The sequence below is a fragment of the Cupressus sempervirens genome, chromosome 6, assembly GCF_028749045.1.
Source record: "Cupressus sempervirens isolate cs-2001-9-10 chromosome 6, ASM2874904v1, whole genome shotgun sequence".
NCBI lineage: Eukaryota > Viridiplantae > Streptophyta > Pinopsida > Cupressales > Cupressaceae > Cupressus > Cupressus sempervirens.
The window spans coordinates 554,659,646-554,683,007 of NC_143123.1; positions in this window are offsets into that span (position 1 = coordinate 554,659,646).

The window sequence follows — 23,362 nt, forward strand, 5'->3', positions numbered from 1 at the left end:
TGAGCAGATTGAGAAGAAACTAGTCATGGACTCTAATTCCTAGATCAGAGCACAAGAATGTGATTAGAACCAAGTGGGTGTATAGAAACAAGTTAGATAAAAATGGTTAAGTCATATTGAATTAAGGTAAGATTAGTTTTCAAGGGGTATGCATATGAAGAAGGAATAGACTATGGAGAAACATTTTCCCCTGTTGCAAGATTGGAAGGAATAAGAACTTTTCTTCCATACTTTGCATACAAAGGTTTCAAAGTGTATCAAATGGATGTGAAGTCAGAATTTCTAAATGGTATATTAGAAGAAGAGGTTTATATAGAATAGCCAGAAGGATTTTTTGATGCTAACAACAAGAATATGTTATGTGGATAACACAAAGCTTTATATGGTTTAAAGAAAGCCCCAAGAGCATGGTATGAAAGGCTTCACAATTATCTTGTGAAGATTGGTTTTGAGGGGACTAATTATAACAATAATTTGTACTTGAAGATAGAAGGAGGTAAAGGTATTTTATTAGCTAAAATTTTTACAGTTGATATCATACTTGGAGGTTAAGATACATTATGTAAAGCATTTGCCATGAAATGAATAAAGAATTTGAGATGTCTATGTTTGGAGAGATCAAGTTCTTTGTTGGTTTCCAAGTATATTAGATGAAATATGGCATACACATCACTCATTCTATGTATGTGAAGGAAATATTGAAAAATTTTGCATTGGAAGATTCTAAAGTAGTTAGTACACCTATGGCAATAGGACACAAGTTGTCAAATAATGATGATTTAGCTAATGTGAATCAAACAATGTACATGTTTGTGATTGACAAATTATGATACGTAGTGCATATCAAACTTGGCATTGCATTATCTATTGGGATAGTTGCAATATTCTCTGCTAACCCTAAGGAGAATCATTTGATGGTTATTAAGAGAATTATGAGATATCTAAAAGGAATAGAAGACTATGGTCTATATCACAAGAAAAATAAAAAATTTGAATTGAGAGCCTACATAGATGTTGATTTGGCAAGAAACATTGATGATAGAAAGAGCACAAGCGATGGAGAATTTTTCTTAGGAAAAAGGTTGGTCACCTAGACTAGCAAGAAAAAAAATTGTACATCTCAATCTATTGCTAAAGTTGAATATGTGGCTACTACAGTAAATTGTACAAATTTGGTATGGATCAAACAACTACACAAAGATATGAAGGAGGAAATCACTGAATCTATGGTATTTTATTGTGATAATACAAGTGTTATAAATATATCAAAGAACCCTATGATGCATACAAAGACTAAGCACATTGCAATCAAGCATCATTACTTTAGATAATTAGTTCAAGACAAAGAAGCGATGATGGAATATGTGAATGCAAAAGAACATACAATTGATATCTTAACAAAAGCTTTACCTAAGGATTCTCATGTGCATCTAAGAGGTAAATTATGGGTGATACCCCTATCCAAAGCTACTTAAGAAGCATAAGTAGTGCCTTGCATCAACTAAGCTGAATGTTGTATCTTACAACTTGATGTAGTGGATACTACTTTAGGAGCTACCTAAAGTTATGAAGGAGTTGAATTAGAAGATTTATAGTTACATGAAAGGTTATAGTGGGAGAATCTAGAATTGATTATATTTGCATAAAGAGATGACAAGTCTTGGGTATTGTTTTCAAAAAGGAAGATAGTGTACCTAAATTACTAGAGGAGATAATGTACCTAAAAATATAAGACTAAAAGAGGGAGAAAGTACTAAGGGAGATATAAGACTAGAGTAGAGAGAGATAAATACCTAAATATTAGAAAAAAGGGAGAGGTACTCTAAAGAGGGAGATATATGTCAGAGGGAGAAGATATAGTAAAGGAGTTTGACAAAGCTCAAAAACCCTACATAGAGGAAGGACATATACTACATTGATAGAGGGAGAAATTTCAACAATTTATTTTCTTTTTGGTATTATTGTTGGTATTGGTTCGCCATCAATGCCAAAGAGGAGATTGTTGATATAAGATTTTTTTGAAGTGAATAACCTATAATGGAACAATCATTATTTTGTCAATGATGTTAAACTTGTTACCTACTAGTGAGACAATTGTTTTTTGGTCTGAAAGCTATCATTTAATTGATTGATGAAGAGGATTTAAAAATAGGAGATAACAATAGCACCTAGAGAAAGGTTGAGTTATTTGGTATGTAAAAGAAGCACTAAGATCAAGTAAGACATTGATACTAAAGTGTATAGTTTATCTACTTAAATTTTGAAATGAAAGATTACTCAATTTAAGATTAGAGAAAGATTAGGTATGAAAAGTGTGTGTCGGGTCTTGTTGAGAAGTCAGTGCAAACCAAGCAGAAATTAGTGGAAGTTGAGTGGAAAATAAGAGGTGCCAAGTAAAGATGAAAAATAGTGCAAGTTGAGTGATTGTTAGTATATGAAAAGTAAATTTTAGCTGGTGTTGAGCATCAGTAAAATTTAGTGTTTGCTGATTAAACTAGTATAGTGTTTGAGTGACAAAAAATAGTGTTAAATCAAAGATTTGACAAATCTAAGATGACTATTTTATTTTCTTGAATTGTGTAAAGCACATGAAAGATAACTATGATGAGTTGGTGGAAAAAAATTCAAGGTAAACCATTTTAAGGTGAATTCAAGGAAGATTGTAGAATAAGTTTCTAGAGGAACCAAATGGAAAAGTGGGTAGATTCATTGTATCCTACCTAACCCTAAAATGGATGATTATGGTAAAGTAGAAAAAGATCTTAATTCTCTATTTATAGAGATAGCTAGTTAGAAGCAAAGGTTTTCATGTGTGAGAACTTAAAAAAGACAAGGAGTCAAGGGTATTGCTTCATTTAGTGGCTGAACATAAGTGGCTATAATTGGCATGCAAAGAAAGAAGGCTTAAGAGTATGAATGCTTGAAGGGTGAATAAGCTACTAGAACTAAAGTGTGTGAATTCCAAATAGAATGGAGAATTAAAATAGAGATATGTAATCTACAAGTGAGTTGTAATTTGTTATCAGATCAAGCCTTACTATTACTTTCTAATTATTGTATGAATCTAGGGTAAATCCTTTGGATTAAGGTTGACCTAACAGTCATTTTTAGATCCTTTAACTAGGTGACATTCTAATGGAATGGTCTAAAGTCCTCTAATAAGGCTCACTCCTAACAGGGTGATTAAAATCCTTTAACTAGGTCATTTAACAAAGGGTTGGCCTTTCATAGGGCATCACTTCAGAAGAGTGAGAATTAGTAACATGTTAGTGTTGGTTTTTCCAAAATTGGGTTTCCACATAAAATCCTTGTGGCAAATTGTGTGAATGTTCTTATATTGTTTCATGTTTACATTTCTACAAAGTTGTTTTGACCTAGGATAGTTACCTACAAAGTTTATGTATTGTATGATCTAATAGATGCATACATGATAAGGTCTTATGGATACGGGTCTACTAAGGATTGAAAAGTTTTATTTGTACATCTAGACCTTGGATAACTGATTCATCCCCCTCTCAGTAATTCTAAAGAATTCCAATAGATGAATGACCTCAAAAACATAAATCAAGGGAATCCATGTTTACACATTTCTATGCAACGGTTTAAGGAGAAGTTTGGAGAAGTTTCTAGAAGAGAAAATAAGAGATGAAATGTTGGAAGGATTTGATGAATCTGAGCAAACCCTAAGATCTACAATGGTGTTTAAGAAGTGAAAGATCAAAATTACCTATTTAAGGAGGTACAAGGGCTAACCTAAGGAGGTTGGAGCAATTGTTGATGCTATTAATTGACAAACTTAAGAAGCATGAGAACAATAGAGAAGAGGTGAAGATTGATTGCTTGGAGGGTTGCTGAGTGAATCAAAGACTAAGGTGATAATGAAGGGAAATTAGTGGATCAACATTTGAGCCAAAATGAGATATATCTTTGTGAAGTGAGTTGTGTTTTCCAGATAAAAACTTGTTTCTACTTTCTAATCATTGTATATGTATTGAAATACTTTAATAAAGGTTGACCTAATAGTCATTTGTTAATCCTTTAATCAAGATGGCATTCTAATGGAATTTCCTAAAGTCCTCTAACAAGGCTAGTCCTAATAGGGTGATTAAATCCTTTAACAAGGTCACATTAACAATGCATTTTGTAACCTTTAAAAGGGTTGACTCCTAACATAGCTCACTTAAGAAGATTGAAATATTGGTGACATGTTACTAGTGGTTTTTTCCAAATTGGGTTTCCATGTTAAATCCTAGTGTCAAACTTGTGTGGATGTTATTTGTGATGATTTATTATCAATTTATACATTCTACAAGTCTATTATATTTAGGATAGTGAACTACTAGTTTATTTTACTAAAAGTTTTCTATAGAGACCGAGCTAATGGATGTTTAGATATAAAGTAGTTTAAGTGTTTGTTTGTTCAATTGGTACATTTGGACCTTGGATAACTAATTTATCCCTCCTCTTAGTTATTCCAAACATTCTAATAATTGGTATCAGATAATTGGTACCTATAGAGAAAATTTTGAAGGCACTTAAAGATAAAGATGAAGATGTAAAAAAAGGAGGTGTCAAGGTTGAACAAAGAGAACTTTCCCACATGAAAAGTTAGATGAGGCTACATCTAGAAAAAATTAGAGATGGTGCAATGTATTTTGTGGAAAATGCATATGTAGAGATAATTGTTATTCCTTTGACATCTCAACAATTGAAAGAGAAGCAAGAACACAACCAAATTATGTTGGAGATTGCATTATCCTAAAGCTATGATGAGTTTGATGATAAAAAAGATTGTAAGACTTCCAAGGAAATGTGAGATACACTGCAAAACATTTATGGAGGAGATAAAAAATTCTTGAGAGAAAATTAGAGAGCTTGAGAGGTAAGTTGGATAAAATGAGAATGGTAGAAGGTGAAAATATAGTCCAGTATTGTTGAAGAATCAAAGAGGTTATAAATGTTGTATGAGGATCCTATGGAAAGACTAATAATGAAACTATAATCAACAAGGTACTGAGAACTCTACTTTCAATCTATGCTACTAGGGTTTCTATAATACAAGAACTAAGATGTACTCCAGGTAATGACCTAACTCTAGAAGGTGTGATTGATAGACTTACTGCTATTGAAATGTCAAATTTTGATAATTTCACTCCTACCATTGTTTAATCTTCTTTTAAATCAAAATTTGTTCTTAGAAAGAAAGGAAAAGGAAAATATGTGAAAAGTGAAAATGATACTTTTGATGATGAACTTGATGATCTTGCAGCATTGATGGCTAGAAGACTTCCAAGAGGCAAACATAAATACAAAGGTAAATTTCCTATAATCTATTTTTCATGTAACAAAGTTGGTGATCATGTTGATACAAGATGTCTTGATAGAGAAGACATGGATACAAATATGGAAAGAAAGTACAAAGGAAGAAGAGATGAAAAAGACAATAAGAGAAACAAGGACAGAGGTAAGAAATTTTGTTACATTAATGAACAAGGAACTGATAATGAATTTAAAAGTAATGATGAAGAAGTTGTCTATGTTGCTATGAAAGAAGATTTTGATGAAGATGAGAAATGTACATTAATCTCATATGTGAATAAAAGTGATCAATGGATAATTGATTGTGGCTATTCAAATCATGTGATTGGTGATAAAAGTAAATTTGAGACCATTGGACCGTACAAGTGTAATTGTGTTAAGTTTGGTAATGATGTACCATGTCTTATGAAAGGTAAAGCATTTATAAAAATGAATGATAAGATTAAGTGTGACATTTTTAATTGGGTTGAAGGACTTAACTATAACTTGTTGAGTATTTCATAATAGAAGAAATCAGGATATAGAGTCAAATTCCATCACAAAAGGGCCAAGGCATTTGATGTTGATGGTGAACTGAATGGAAGTGGCAATCAAACAAAATGTAACTTGTTCTATCTAAAGAGACATGTTTGTTTTCACAATATGAGGATATATGGTTATGGTATAAGACTTTATGTCATGTAAATTTTGATAATTTGGTTAGCATTGGTAAGATGAAAAGAGTAAGAGGATTGCCAAAATTGAAGAAACTTGATAATGATGTGTAAACAATGTTAATTGGGAAAAATGAAAAAGTCTAGTCTCAAGAGAAAGACATATTCATTTGATGATATTTTGGAATTGGTTCATACTGACCTTTGTGGACCTATTGGTGTTCAAAGCTATTGTGGAGACAAATATTTCATTCTATTTGTTGATGACTATTCTAGAATGATGATTGTGATGTTTCTTAAAGAAAAATCTAATGCTTTTAAGTTGTTTAAGTGGTTTTTGGCTAGAGTTGAAAAGGAGATAGGAAAGATTTTGAAGTGCTTTAGATTAGATAGAGGTGGAGAATTTATTTCTAATGAATTCAATATATTCTACAATTATAGAGGAATCAAAAGATAGATGTCAACACCTAGGACCCCTCCTCAAAATGGAATAGCTAAAAGGAGAAATAGATCAACCATCATCTATACTTTAACATTGATGATGGAGAAGAATGTGTTACAAAAATATTGAAGAAAAGTTGGAAGTACACCAGTTTATACTTTGAATAGAGTGCAAGTCAAGAAAGGTACGAATGTTACACCTTCTGAATTGTGGTATGGATATGCACCCAATCTAAATTATTTCAAAGATTTTGGAAGAAAATGTTATATACTAAAGGATAATAGAAATGGAAGATTTGATGTTAAAACTAATAAAACTAATAAAGGCATATTCTTGCATTATTCCACTAAGAGAAAAGCTTATAAGTATTTGAATTCTAACACTAATAAAGTTGCGGAAAGTGCAAATGTGAAAGTTGATTAATATGTATATGAGAATAAAGTTGAATGAAAGAAAGAACCTAAAGACTACAAAACATTCATATATGTGAATGAAGATACTCCCAACACCCCACCAGAGAAAGAGAATAAAGCTACAAATCAACAACAAAATGGGAATGTCAAGTTGCAACAACAAGGTTCCGATCAACAAACTGTGGGTGTTGAGAAAGAAAAAAACAATGTTGAGGTACATATAGAAGGAGATGAACATCAGGAAGACAGTGTCAAGAAAGAAGAACATGAACCATAACCTGAACTAGAAAGAGAAAATGAACTTGAAATCATTTTTAAGATGAAAATATACTAGAAAAATATGTGAGAAGATATCATGCACCTAAGAAAATCATTAGAGATAAATAATCTAGAGTTATGAAAATGAAAAGAATTAGAAGTGATACATGTTTACTTTGTGAGTTTGAGCCCAAATTAGTAAAATATGCTTTGGAGAATGAGGACTAGAGTGGAGCAATCAATGAAGAAATTTAGAAGATAGAGAAGAAAAAAACATGGAAACTAGTACCTAGACCTAAGGAATTTTTTTTTATTGGAACAAAGTGGGTATTCACAAACAAGCTAAATGAATAAGGTGAAGTCACAAGGAATAAGGCTAGACTGGTATGCAAAGGATATGGACAAGAAGAAGTAATTGAATATGGAGAAATATTTGCCCCTATTGCAAGATTAGAAGAAGTTAGGACAATACTTGCATATTCTACCTATAAAGGATTTAAGGTATACCAGATGGATGGAAAATATGCATTTCTGAATGGAATATTTGAAGAAGTCTACATAGAGGAACCCAAAGGATTTTTGACCCTAGTAAGAAAAGCATGGTATGTAAGTTGCACAAGGCACTATATGGTTTGAAACAAGCCCCTAGAGCATGATATGAAAGGCTACACAATTATTTGGTGAAGATTTGATTTGCAAGAACTAATGATAACAATAATCTGTACTTGATTGGTTATCCTGGATTTTTTGGTTTTCCTTTGGTTTTTTGGTTTGCTAGGCTTGCTTGCTCCCTAAGAGGTTGTGTTTTCTTATGACTAGTTTTAGTGGCCTTCTATTCTCTATTTTTTTTTGTTGTTTTGCATCATACTTTAGACTTTAAGTCAGTTTTATTTTGTTTATTGTTGGGTTTTAGACACCTATTAAAATCTATTTTACTTAATTAAAAACAATCTATACTTGAAGACTAGTAATAACAAATAGGTATTTCTATCAGAAATATTTCTTGATGATATCATATTTGGAGGAAAGGAAGCATAATTTAAATCATTTGTTAATGAGATGAAGAAGGAATTTGAAATGTCTATGTTTGGTGAAATCAAATTCTTTGTTGGTTTGCAAGTTTATCAAAAGAATCAAGGTACTTTTATTGCTCAATCCAAATACAACAAGGAGATATTGAATTTTTTTGAATGGAAGATTTAAGACTAGTTAGTACACCTATGGCCATAGGACATAAGTTATCTATGAATGATGATTCTACTAATATGAACTAGATAATGTATAGATCAATGATTGGAAAATTACAATATGTTGATTACAACAAACCTAATATTGCATTAGTAGTTGGGATAATTGTAATATTTTTAGCAAGTCTAAGGAGAATCACATGATGAAAATAAAAGGGATACTGAGATGTGTAAAAGTAACAAAAGACTATGGATTATATTAAAAGAATAATGATACATTTGAACTAAGAGTATTCACTAATTTTTATTGAGAAGGAAATATTGATGATAGAAAAAGTACAAGTGGAGAAGCATTCTTTCTAGAAAAGAGACTAGTTTCATGGACAAGCAAGAAGCATAATTGCATTTATCAATCAAAACTGAAGCTGAATATATAATTGTAGTAGTAAATTGTTAAAATTTTATATGGATCAAGCAATTGTTGAAAGGTATGAAGGAAGAGATCACTAATCCAATTGATATATATTATGATAACACTAGTGATATAAGTATATCAAATGATCTTGTAATGCATACAAAAACTAGCATATTGGTATCAAGGATCATTACTTGAGAGAGCTAGTTCAAGACAAAGAACTAAGATTGGAGTATGTGACAACTAAGGAGAAAATAGATGATATTTCACTACGGAATTACCTAAGGATTCACATGAATATCTAAGAGGTAATTAGGGGCAATTCCTCTAGACAAGACTACTTAAGCTGAAATGGAGCCTTGCATCAAATATGTTGATCAAAATATCTTACAAACTAATGAAGAAAGTCCTACTTTAGGAGCTACCTAAAGTATAAAAGGATGAAGATAGTCCTAATTTAGGAGGTACATTTTTGTCAAAGAAGGAGATGGATGGTATGTGTTACCATGAAATATTTAATAAGAAAGAGGGAGAATGTATGCAAGGTGTTGCTAGCAATACAAAAGAATTTGATTGATTTCATAATCTAAATGATAGGGGAAGCTTATGAGTTACATATTAGAGCTACATGGATGAGAATCACAATGTCACTAAAAGAGGGAGATTTTTGGACAAAAAGCTAAGAATCAAAATTAAACTAAATATATTAATGAAGATCAAAGACTATACATAGAGGGAGTTTTCTCAATGCAATACATGTTTTGGATTGCATGGTAACTAGAGGTGTTGCCATCAATGCCAAAGAGGTATATTTTTAGAAACTACAATTGGATCAATTGTTATTTTGTCATTGATGTCATACCTTATTGGAAAGATAGTTTTATAGATGATTTGAGTGCAATATCTAGATGATTGATGAAGAAAATTTAAGAATTTGGTCATAATAAAGGCACCTAGAGGAAAGAATGAGTTATGAGAAGAAATTACAATGGGAATTTAATTAGTTAGACCTTGACAAGATAAAGTGATTTTTTAATAATGTTACAAGTAAGGAAGAGAGTTGTACTGAATCTTTGAAGAAGTGGTCAAAGATTGACGAAATGCATAGGCTTGATTGAGTAACAGAGAAAAAGATTAAGGAACTTGAAGTGTATGCCAAGTAATGCTAGTTTCAACCAAGCCACAATATGTTCCAAGTAGAAGTAGTGTTGACTAAACATCATTATTGACCAAGTGATAGTATCTATGCCAAAAAAGAGCTAGTAGAAACTAAGTAATCCAATTATGACTGAGTGTTAGAACATAGTGTTGGACGAGGAACAATATTTTGATAGTTTATGAAGAAATTGTGATTTCTAGCTGACAGAGTAGATTCCTTGGAATATGCAAATCATATTGAAGATAATGATGGAAGAACTAGAACATTAAATCAAGGGAAATAGCATTTTCATATTTCTATACAAGGTATCAAGGAGAAGTTTGGAGAAGTTTCTAGAAGAGATAGAATATTGGAAGGATTTGATGAATCTGACCAAACCCTAAGATCTACAGTGGTGTTTAAGTGGAAAAAGATCAAAATTGCCTATTTAAGGAGGTACAAGGGCTAACCTATGGAGGTTGGAGTAGTTTTTGATGTTACTGATTGGCGAATGTAAGGAGAAGGCTAAGAAGAATTAAGAAGTGATTGCTTGAAGGGTTTCCAAGTGAATCAGAGACTAAGCTAACAATGAAAGTCAATTAGTGGATCAACATTTGAGCCAAACTGAGATTTGTATTTGCAAAGTGAATTATATTTGATAGATCAAAACCTATTGTTAATTTCTAACCATTGTATTAGTATTACAATCTTTTAATCAAGGTTGACCTAATAGTCATATGTAAATCCTTTAATCAAGGTGGCATTCTAATGGAATGTTCTAAAGTCCTCTAACTAGATCACTCCTAATAGGGTGATTAAATCCTTTAACAAGGACACATTTAACAGTGTGTTCTGTAACCTTTAACAAGGTTGGCTCCTAAGAGAGCTCACTTTAGAAGATTGAAATATTGGTGACATATTACTTGTGGTTTTTCCCAAATTGGGTTTCCACGTTAAATCCTAGTGTTAAACTTTTGTGGATGTTTTTTGTGATGATTTACTATTAATGTTTACATTCTACAAGTTTATTATATTTAGGACAATGTATTGCTAGTTTATGTTACTAAAAATTTACTATAGAGGTTGAACTAATGGATGTTCAAATTTGAAGTAGTTTAAGTGTTTGTTTGTTCAATTGGTATATCTAGACCTTGATTAATTAATTCACCCCCTTTCTCACTTATTCTAGAAATTCTAACACTTAGGTAGTCTTGAATAAGAATATCCTCTAGCTTGAACACCTAGTAGATTACCCTAAGCCAAAGTCATAGTTGCCTCAACCAATTTAGCTCATAGAATTGCATCCTTAAAGGTTTTAGCTTGAAAAATATTAAATCCCTCACTGATGTTATCATTAAGACCTCTGATGAAATTCTTGACCATCAATGGTGAGTTGTGACTAATTCTTGCATAAGGAATAATATTGAAGAACTTTCACTCATACTCTACAATAATCATGGTACCCTATCTATGTCATGAAACTTGTCCACCCTTTTTTGATGTCACTGTTCTAATAGGAATCATCATTGAAGTGCTCAAGGAACAACTCCCATGTGATAGTCTTCATATCTATCTGAATTTTCTTTTCCTCTATCTTCCACCAAGTGACCTCAAAGACCTCTAAGTGGGTGATGTAATATCTTTCTTTGATGTTGGTATCAAAGTATTGAATAGAAAAGCACATGTCCAATGTGGTTAGCTAGTTCTTAGCATCATACATAGTACCTTCTCCATTAAAAGGATTAAGTTTGACTAGTAGTAGGTCCTTTATCTAGCTCTACTGGATGGAGTCTCTCCTTCCCTCTAGTTTCCCTCTTCTAGGGCTTCTGGACCTATCTCTCTTTCCATGCTAAAAATGATTTCATACCTCTTGATGAACTCTTTCCTACAAAGGAAAGTTCTTTAGGATCTCTTTAATCAAGCCTCTACTATTAGGCACATCTGACTCAACATGTTGATCAACACTTTTTCCCCCTCTAGCCTCTTCCTTAATAGGGTCCTCTTTATGAAATAAAGGAGGGCTATGATGAACCCCTCTCCTAAAACCCTTACCATGTCCTAAGATATGACCCCTAGCAATGTATATGGAGCCATAAGCTCTCTCTCCTACAACACCCAAACATGAGAATGACATCTCAAAATCCATCAGAAAAATAAGGATATAACACATAGACATAAAAAAATATTCTAGAACAAAAATGTTATGAGTTTTCTAAGTCTCATGATAAAAAAATTTAGTGTTGAATATTTTTTTTTCAACTATTTAGATCTAATTTTGATGTTGACAAATGTTCATTATTTAATCTTGTTGTAACTTTAACTAATGGTTCAAATGATGATAGACAATATGCCCTGAGTTCCCAGTGTTTAACCTCATGCTCCAATACCATATGTAATGCCCCAATCTATAACCAAAGTGAAATAAACCTAAAATTTTATAATATTCACTAAACTATTTTTTTAAAAAGTTTAAACAACATCAAAGTAACAATGTAAAAGAAACATACACAAAACAAAACAATTACACTTATGAAAATATATATCAGATTTCATTCCTTAAGGATTCCTTCATGTTGATTCATGTTTAAGAAGTTTTATTAGTGAGTTCAAATATTAAGCACATTGTTCATGATCATAAAGAAATAAAAAATAAATCATCTCATGAGAAAATGCATAAATATAAGTGACAGAATGAAATACATTTAATGAATAATATCTATTACACATGTTGCAGGATATGTGAGAATAGATATAAGTACATCCAAATATAAGATACACAATAAAATATATACATCAACTGAATAGAAGTCTTTAAGATAAGAATAAGAGTGATAATGGCACAACTTTTGTAATGAACATCCAATAACTATTAATCTGAGGGGGGCCTATATGGTAAGAAGTTACTACCTCCCGACCATGTGATCACCTAGTTAGGATCCCACTCCCACCGTACAAGAAATATAATGAATGATCCACATAAAGATAATGAAACCAGAAAAAAAATCCTTAGCAAGGAATCCTGGTGGTCAATTCTACCTCAAGTGTATTCAAACTACTAAAGATGGAAGATAAAAAAAATGAAAAGATGATCAACCAATCAAACAATTCACACTAGCTTAGTGAATTGGATGCCAAGTACAAAATGAGAATCAAAAAATTAAGAGATAGAGTTAATGAAAGGTTTCCACTCCAAGTCAAAAGAAAAACAACCAATAAAATCACCAACACCCATTAAAAAGAAATCATCAACAATAAGTATATCAACAATAAATACACAGTAACACCACTCAAGACAAATACATAGTTTATGGAGGAGACTTGAAATACATACTAGGGAGTGTCATCACATGGTCAAACTACTAGATTGACCCTAGAATGGTCTCTCATTAGACCCCAGACACTCAAGCATTGAGTTACCTTGGATTGGTCACTCTAGATTTTTTACACTCAATGTGACACATACAGAACCAAAATACCCTCTCATGATGAGGAAACTCAGTCATACCTCTCTCTAGGTATCATCCCATTCCCATACTTCTCCTATATAATAAATCAAGGCATGGGTGAGGAAAACATCCTTAACTTATATTTTTAGAGTGTCTCAAGGAAATAGCTAGGAAAGATATTTTAATTACTATGTTAAGACTCGTTACACAACTTGCAATAGGTTATCTTGGTACTGACCACTTTCAATCATGGACTCCTATTGTAATCCACTCCTAAAGAAATATATCTAGACAACCTCCCCTAAGTACATAAACCACAATTGTGTCCCATACTCCAACACTCATAATTATTAAGCTTCGTTCTTTAATAGGAAACTTGAAAATGAATTGGTTCTCCCAACCTAAGTAAACATAAATGCATCACAAAGAAAATCTCTTAAATGCAACTTTTAGTTTAAAACACAAAGCTCATTACGACATCAGGAATACATAAACATCATAGAGGAAATGACAAAAAGCCTCTAGTGTACATCCTATTCGGCCAACTAAACAACTCACAAAATAATTGTCACAAATAAAGCACATCAATTAACCTTAAATAATATTACAAGGAAGGAATAGGTTCTTAAGGACATAGTTAAATTCCTTTGTTTCAAAAGACTAGTTTGACTATTTGGATTTTTTCTAAACATTTTGATATACATGTATTTTTAACTATTAAATGATGTCTTTAAGACTAATTATTTTTAATTTATCAATCAAGCATTGTCAAGGTTCTAAATTCTCTAATGTAGTTATATTTTAAAATAAGTATATTTTAATGTCAATTTACATTTGAATTTAAATAATAGTTTAGATATAATTATTCAAATATAAACAAGTTTATAATCAATTATAAACTAATCCTTAAATATGTATATTTTTAAACTAAGCATCACTAGTGTATTAAAAAAAGTCTAAATTTAACCAAAACTTATTTTCATTAATAAATAAATTGAAAAAACAATGACATTCTATTCTTTTGACTCCCAATTAATTTGTAGTAAATGGAAATCATTTTAAAAAAAACTAATTCAAAAATATTTCATTTTCAAACTTTCATATTAATTGTTGGAATTTACAAGTGGAAAGATTTACTTCTTGGGGGGGGGGGGGTGAATCAAAAGTAACAAACTTTAACCTCTAAAAATTTTAACTGAGATCAATCACATGCATTTAACATCTCTAATAAACATGAAAATAAATACATGCATGAAAATAGATAACACAAGATTTTGATCATGCAGAAATCCTCCATAATGAGAAGGTAAAACTAGGGACACCCACAAATTATCACTGCAACAATATGTAATTGGTTAAGGATACAAAGTTTGACCACCATCAATGGTCTACCCTATTAAAGGCTTTACACCCTATTAAAAATGACTTGGTTAAAGGATTTACCAACATTCACTTGGAATGTTACCCTGCTAAAGGATTTACAACCCCGTTAAGGATTTACAATATGGCTGCTAAACCAACCTATCATCATAGGATTTTCATTCTTCTAATACAATGGTTAGAAAGTATAGTAGAATGTCTTGACCCAATAACTTATAATCTTCAATTGCTGATTCCATATCTTTGTTCTATCCAATCTAATGTGATCCTTCCTGATCTGATATATTAGTATTTGTAGTACTGATACTCTATTCCAATCAACTTGGTTCTACAATGCTACTCTTCCTCTAAGTCTTTACACCCCTTTAACTTCCTTTAGAATTTTTCTAGCATTCACTCATGCATTTCCACATGACCTCTTACTCTTCCATTGTACTCTCTCATACTGAATTATGGGGTATCGACCTCATTATAAATGTTTTTGAGACTTAGGGTTATGTATGAATCTATGATTGAGATTCATCCATCTTTCCCGCTCAACTCTTTCATAATTCATGATTGGTTGTATGCTTTCTCCATTTTTCTGATTGGTTGCATGTTGATTACATAGGAAATGTAATAGATTTAATCTTATATTTTAGATCCTTCGAGATTCTTCTTGAGTTGGCTCAAAAATAGTTTACATTTGAGTTTGTGAAGGCACAAACTCATATGCTGATTCTGTGTTACTTGACACTTACTAATTACTGATGCTTCACACATATAGGAATTCTATCTTGCTTGGCCCCTGTAGTAACTATGTCTTGCTTGGCACCTATACTTTGCTTGACATCTATAGTGACTCGACACTTGAAACATGCTCAGAACCTGCAGTTCACTTGACACCTATTGAATTTCTGACTCAACACATACTGTAACTTGACATCTATATTATACTCGGCATCAACCTTAGAATTTTCTTAAGTGTGTTGACACTTGATTGTCAAAACCAATATGAGACCAACAATATCACCCTTTGAAATGATTGTAAAAAACACTTAACTAAACATTATGAATATGATCTCTTTGAGTATAATACAAATCTTGTTTGACATATGTACAAAACTTCAAAAATCTATTCAAAATTTTGTATAAGACTATATACCTCAAAAACTTGCAACTCCCTCTGAGCTAATGTGCCATTTCTATATCCAAAAACCCTTATGCTAGATTTGTCTCATGCTGATACTCTTTATCTCTACCTTGTCATTCCTTTCCTTGTCTGCTCTATTTCTATTTGCTCTATTTCTTCTCTATTTATGTTCCCCCTTTCACACATCTCCCCTTTTAGTTTTTGTATCCTTTTGGCTTTACCTCCTTATTTCTCCTCAAAAACTCAAAATTTTATTATCTCCCCCTTTGGGTATTTATTATCTTTCCCTTTTGGGTATCTCCCCTAATTTATTAAATCTCCCCCTTTGGGTATCTCCCCCTTTGGGTCTCATTAATTATCTCCCCCTTTTTGACACTTATGTCAAGGGGTTCTATGAATGACTTGAATATTTAGCCAAAAAAGATTTATTTACCTCCATAATGATCTTCAGAGCAGCATCCCAATTGTTTAATGCAATTTCCAGTGCTTTAAGCTAGATGGCTATCTCTGTTACAAGGTGTACCAAGCCTTCTAATGTAGATATATTGGGATCTTTCTTCAAGATATTTTTTGCATAGGTCATCTCTTTGTGCAAAACTTCCATGTGTGGGGTTATTGCAAACTGTATCTGTATCAACTTGGCCTTGGTGTTAGCCTCATTTGCTATGAGTACAACAAATTCTTTTTGTGTGTGAAGCATTGTGGCAAAATGCTTCTCACTTTGAGCTAGATCCTTTGGTGGCTATCTATTGGATACCTTGAGGTTCCTCTCCAAGCTCAATATCCTCTAGCTTGTTTGTTGTGTGAAGTATGATGAATCACACAATTTGGAGTATAATGAGAATATGTTCTCAAGTACTAATTTCACCTTTTCAACATTTTTAGCCAGTTCTACTTGTGACAGTGCTATTTCACTAGATATTTTCTCATTTACCTTCATTTAATTTTTTTTCTCAAACCATTCAAGCAATTTAGCATTGGTATCTAGGTCTTCATTTTGTACTTGGTCCACTATGTTGGATAGTTTCTCCATGATGGGCTTTGTCTCATTAGGTAATTGCAAGTTGAATGCATCAAGAAAGATATCTTTGATTTCAATCAGTGCTTGCCTTTGTCTATACTCATTCTTGAGTATCTCTTGCTTCTTCCTCTTCTCCAGTGCCTCTTGCACTTCATTGATCTGCTCTATGTTCATTATTTTATAGTCATATCTTGGTATGAATATTTTCTCATCAAGTGTAGGGTCTCCATAGTGAAATACACTTGCTACCTTGGTAGAGCTTGAGCTTGGTGCTAATATTTGTAAAGGTACTACATCAGTGCTTGACTGCTATGTAATTCTAGTAGGAGTCCCTGTAGTAGGCAAATTGAATAATGTTTGGATTGCCTCTTGTTCCTTCTCCTTAGGAATCTCCTCCTTGTCTTCTTTAGTTCTTCCTTGATCAATTATTGTAATTAGAGGAGGTGCACCTTTACTTTGTGTTGTAGTAGTAGAGGTATCCTTCTATATTGTTTTCTCCTTTGCTTCCTCCTCAGCAGTTGAAGTTACTATAACTATGGAATCAACCTTACCAAATGCATCTTGTGTTGCTTGCTCTTGTGGTTGTCCACTTGTAGCTATTGGAGTTTGTGAAGGTGGTTCTTGTGGATTCACCTTCTCCTTAGTTATCTCAGCTACTACCTTCCGAAGTTGTTCTACACTCACCAAGACTGGATTGGTACATAATTGTGCTTGTAAAGTAGTTTTGTGAAGGATATTTTTGAGATCCTCTACAGTCAATGGGTTAATGTTCTGACCAAAGGTGTTAGGAACATCATTCACAATAATTGTCTCTAAAGATGTAGGTATTGTATGTGGAGGACTAGGTGGGGGAAATTGTGTATCTTGCAACTATGTTCTTGTTGCTACTCTTTAGTTGTTGCCATATCACCTTTTTGTGTTTCCTTCTCCACTGCAACTTCTTCCTTTTCTTTCTCTCCTTCTTCCTCGCTTTCATTTTCCTCTTTTTCCTCATCATTATTTATTCCCTCAAAGGTATCCTCTTATCCTTCCTTCACTGTAGTCAGCCCATAAATCAATTTCCACATTTGTGTGGACTTTTTCACAACATCTCCAATTTTATTTTACAGAATACTAAATGCTCTATATTTGGGTGCAAATTTGCTCCAATGTTTCTTACTTGCCTTTCTTGTTTGACCTTTTGTGAGGTCAGGCATCACACGAGCCAATGTTGATTCTCTTATTTCTTTCTCCATATCTAGGAATTAATTCCATTTATTTTCTATAATGGAGTATATGTCCTTAAACATAGTATTATCTAGTTCAAGTGGAGTATTCTTGAACTTGCCCATCATAGTGTAGATTGATTCTTCCACTTCATTTTGGTCTTCTCTTGTTAGCTTATTAAAATCAATAGTTTTCAATCTAGATAGATTTGCATTATACCTAATATTGTCGCAAATATTTTCTAAATCAAATTTAGTGGTGTGACTTACCACTCTAAATTGTTCATTATCATTAGATTATGTCCTCTCCTCATCTGATTTTGGAGGTGCCACATATTTTCTCCTCTTTTTCTCTATTGGCCCTCCTTGTTTTGTGACTTTCTTCTTCTCTTGTTCTTTGGCCACCTTTTTTGTTGCCCTTATGTCTGCCCTTGTAGTGGGTTTTTATAGGCTTGGCTTCACTGTCTTCTTCATGTCTTTTGGCCATGTAGAAGTCTACTTTTGTGCTTTCCTCTTTTTGGGCTCTACCTTAGGTGCTTCCTCTTCTTGCTTGACACCTTCTTCTTCTTCAGCATCTTCACCCATTCCTTGGGTCAGTACTAATGGTCATTTCCCCTATTCCTCTTAATCTTCTTCTTCATCTTCCTCTTCCTTCTCCTTTGTTATGCCTTCTCGAAATTTGGCTTTGATCTTCTTCACTAGTTAATCCTTTTTCTTAAGTGTGGAAGTTGTTTTTAGCTCTATATCCACTTTGGATCTCACCACATCATATGTGCCAAAATGTGGGGTAGTCTTGTCTACTTCCTCTACTAATAATGTTGTTATTGTTGCAGATGCCTCATCAATATTTATCTCATATCTAAGAGGTCTACACCATCTTACCCTTGGTATGGTTGCTTGAATGTAAGTGTAATCAATGTCAACAAGAAAAAAAATGTCATTTGTGTGCTTCTCCACAAGTGAGACTAGAATCCTAAGTTTCTGTTTCATTGAATTCTTGAAATCTTCAAAGTAGCTAGTCATTAATGTCTCAAAATTTGCCCCCATTTGTTCAATGTATTCATTCACCTCAGCTACTATAGACCTGTTTGTTTTCCAGATAAATTTTTGAAAAGATGGGAATTCATTCTATACATAGAAGAATATACATATCAAAATTACACCAAATTTACATTGGGATCCCTTTGTTCTTCTTAGAGCTCCTAGATTTTCATTGATTTGCTACAGTTGTAGCTCAACTAGATCATAAGTATGATTCTTTTTAACAAGTTTGTAGCCAACATCTACTACAATGCATGGAACATTATTGAGTCTGCTAGATTGATAAAAATTTTAGGAAATTAATTTGATAGCAAAGTCAACAAGAGGATCCTGAATGGTATCTATGGTCATGTCTCTCTTGTTCCACTTGGCTCCAGTATTCTTCAAAATAGCTTCCTTGGAGTCACTCCTTAGGGTTTTAGGCCGATCTAGGGTTGGATACCCTATTACCCTATGAACAATCCTTTTTGATATTTTAACTGGGCCATCTTCTAACCATAAACTACCATCAAGAATCATACTCAACACAATTCAAATCCATTCAGTCTTAAAGATAGTAGGGAACTCTAGGGCACAGCTTAAGCCCTTCCTGTCAATGATTTGATATTCTTCCTTCAAGAATCCATTTTCACATAATCTATCATATGGTTCCCTAATTTCCATATCTCTAATAACACCTATTTTGTAGTTGTAACATCTCCTAACATCTTGCACCATTACTACCATAGGAGGAATTATGGATAGGGCTCTGGCTGGGTCATTTTTGTAGGAAACTTTAGGGATAGGTCAAAAATTAGGTTTCTTAACTTCATTTGACACTAGTTGAACTTCAAATAGCTCTTTCACCTGAGATTTCCTCAAACTAGAGGCTACTTGAGCAATCTAGGGTTTTAACACAAAGAAATTTCAAAACTGTGTAGCTTGGCACTACTATAAATACCTTGAAATTAATGAATCTTTGCTAAATCTTTGTTGAAATCTACTCAAATGCTTGGAACACTACTTGGAAATCATCCTGCACTCTTCTCATCTTTGCACTTTTGTTCTCGATGGTGAAAAATGATTATTAATGCAATCATATATCCTTATTTCATGGCATTTAATGCTTAGTACGATTACAACTGTCCACTTAGCTCCTTAAGCAATTTTGCTTTACTCAACTTCCATTGTCTTTCCACCACTCAGCATATATTAGAGTTCCCCTACTCAACTCCAATACAAATTTCCTTTCACTCAACATCCACTACCAACTTAGCTATAATGAACCACTCAGTTTCTACTCACTTTGGTTGACAACTCGGCATGTACTAGATCTTTACTCGACATCTAAGGGCAACTCGACAACACTTGTGAAAACTTGAAGTTTTAACTTTGCACCTTGATTCATGCTAATCTATCCTTTTTGGTACTTACTTTTCTTTGGAACTAATGTATGATTAAACACTGAATATTAGTCCCATATACCTTATTTTTCTTAGTTGGATGAAGTGTGATCACTTGACCTTTTGGGTGAAGTGATCCCTTTATTGGATGTGTTTCTTCCATATTTCTTCTTCCAAATTTTATTCATCTCTCCTCTGATGTGTTCAACATCTACCTTCTCTTTTCCTTTATTGAACTTTGAGTTGGGTGCCTTTGACCTTGCTGGGCAATTTTTATTGATATGACCAATCCTCAAACAATTGAAGCATGTAGTTTGGCTCAACCATCTACTATAGTTTCGATTGAAATGTGTTCTTATCCCATTTTCAAGGATGTGTCCATATTTTTGATAGTAGTGATAACTATGCCTAGTTTTTTGGTCCCAATTGTAGTGATATCAATCATTATTATTCTTTGTTGTTTGATTAGGTGTCCACATAGGCTTTGATCTACACTCAAAAGCTCCATGTCCATACTTCTTGCAATTGTAGTAGTAAACTAGAAATCTTGATGTTCTGATGATTCTAGTCCTACAGTCATGTGCATGATGTCCTTACTTGTTACACTCATGATAGTAACCCATGTTCTTAGGTTTGTCATGCCGATGGGCATTCTTGCTTCTACACACATTAGAGGTATGTCCTTTTTTACCACAAAAATGACAAGTAGATTTAGTATTCTTACCTTTGTAACTTCTTTCTTCTGTAGTCTTGCACTCACTTGTCCCTCATAATAGAGAAGAAGCTGATACCTTGACAGATGCTAGCAAACAATCCACAGTTGTAGGTAATTCACACTCCACTAACCAAATGAGTAGCCAAATATCAACATCAAATAAGGGTAAAGAGAAAATGGTTTTTTTGGGTCCTTTCACTCCTCCACCACCACCATCATCAAAAGATCATAAACAACTACACTATGAAGAAATAGATAAACTAATGAAAGAATTTGATAGAAGTGTAAGTTGCACTGTAAAGGGGTAGCTGAGTAATCAATCTCCCTATTTGATCCCCCACTTTCTCCAAATTCTCATGGAAAATTGACATCCACCAAACCATCTCATGAACATTTTATCAAAGCAACTGGCACACCTCCAAACCTAGTGGAAGACATCAGTCAACAGAACATCAACATATCCTCCCACCTACATGGGAAAGGCTTTGACTTAATGAAAAAGATGGGATACATGGGAGATGGTCCCTTCGAGAAAGGGAAAGGAATCATCAAACCTTTGATGGCACAATTTAGGTTAAATAAATCTAAATTAGGGGTAGGGTATGATGGACAAGATAAGGTGCAAACCTCTTCTAAAGCTTTCCCAAAGCATAATAATTCTTCCTCTTCTACCTTGGTGTGGGTACCCAAGCAAAAGGATAGTTATACCCCAGCAACAACTGATCTCCTAAATGAAAATTTGTCCCTCTCAAGTTCACATTCCATGGAAGAACTACCCATAAATGCCTCCAATAACAAAGATGATGAAGATTTTGCTAAATGGGAATTTGAGTTTCTATCTAAAGAATCTCTCCATGACAAAGAATGTGATGTTGTCCACGTACCCACCCCTGATAGTTTGGTTATACAAAGAACAACTCATAGTTCTAGATCCACTTCACCAAGAAATAGAGTACATCAGGATGGCTTAGAAGATGAATACGTTGAAGGGTTTCAATTCCAAACCTTATTCCCTAACTTCTTCCTAGTAGAAGTTGAAGATGATTACTATGAGCCCCTTGCAAGCTCTACTTTCCTAGACACTCTAGAAGAAGTCCATGTCATAGATTTGATGGATACAACCTATGAGCCATCTAATGAAGTTATGTCTTTAACCCCATTGAACCTTTCCCATACTACGAATCACTTTCCCTAGTCCATCCCAAACTCATTAACTGGGATACAACTGAGCCTCATCACCTCCCTCATTTTGACACTAACCATGAAGTTTTCATCTACCTTAACGTGGTTGAACCATCTTGTCAATGAAGAATAGAAGAAGAGAATATAGTTGAGTCAGATATTAATCACCTCAGTCACACTAGAGCAAAGCAAGCATCCCACAACCTTATTGACCACTGCCAAGTTGTGGCTAATCTTGATAAAAAAATGGAAACAAATAGAAGTGACATATCCCAAGGTGAAAACCCAACTGTAGCACCTGTGGATGGGGTAATTGATACCTTACCTAAACATTCCAAGGAGTGATCTTCTATTTTGATTGAGCCAACATAACCAATCAACATTGCCACATAACAAGAACCAAAGGTCATTTATTTGGCATATTCCTTGAGCCCAGAAGAAAGGAAGGCATTTATCAAGTTCTTCAAAGAAAGAGAAATAAATTTTACATGGTCTTATTCAAACATGCCTAGCTTAGACTTGACCTTAATCCTCCACCATCTTAACATCTCTCAAGAGGTCAAGCCAGTGAAACAAAAACTCAAAAAGATGCATCCTCATATAGCCCTGTTAGTGAAAGAAAAATTGGAAAAATTAATCAATACCAATTTCATCTAGCCTCTAGCATATGCATCATGGATCTCAAACATTGTCCTCATATCAAAGAAGAATGGAAGAATATGCATCTATATCGACTTTCAAGATTTAAACAAAGCATTTCCTAAAGATGACTTTCCCCTCCCTAACATTGACACCATTGTCAATCTCACCACAGGTCATTCCATGTTTTCACTCATGGATGGATTTTCTTGTTACAATCAAATCAGAATAGCACTAGAAGATCATGAGAAAATAACTCTTACTTGTGCATGGGGCACATTTTGTTGGAATATAATGCCTTTTGGGTTAAAGAATGTTGGGGCTACCTATCAATGGGCCATGACCACTATCTTTCATGATATGATGCACGTCTTCATGGAAGATTATGTGGATG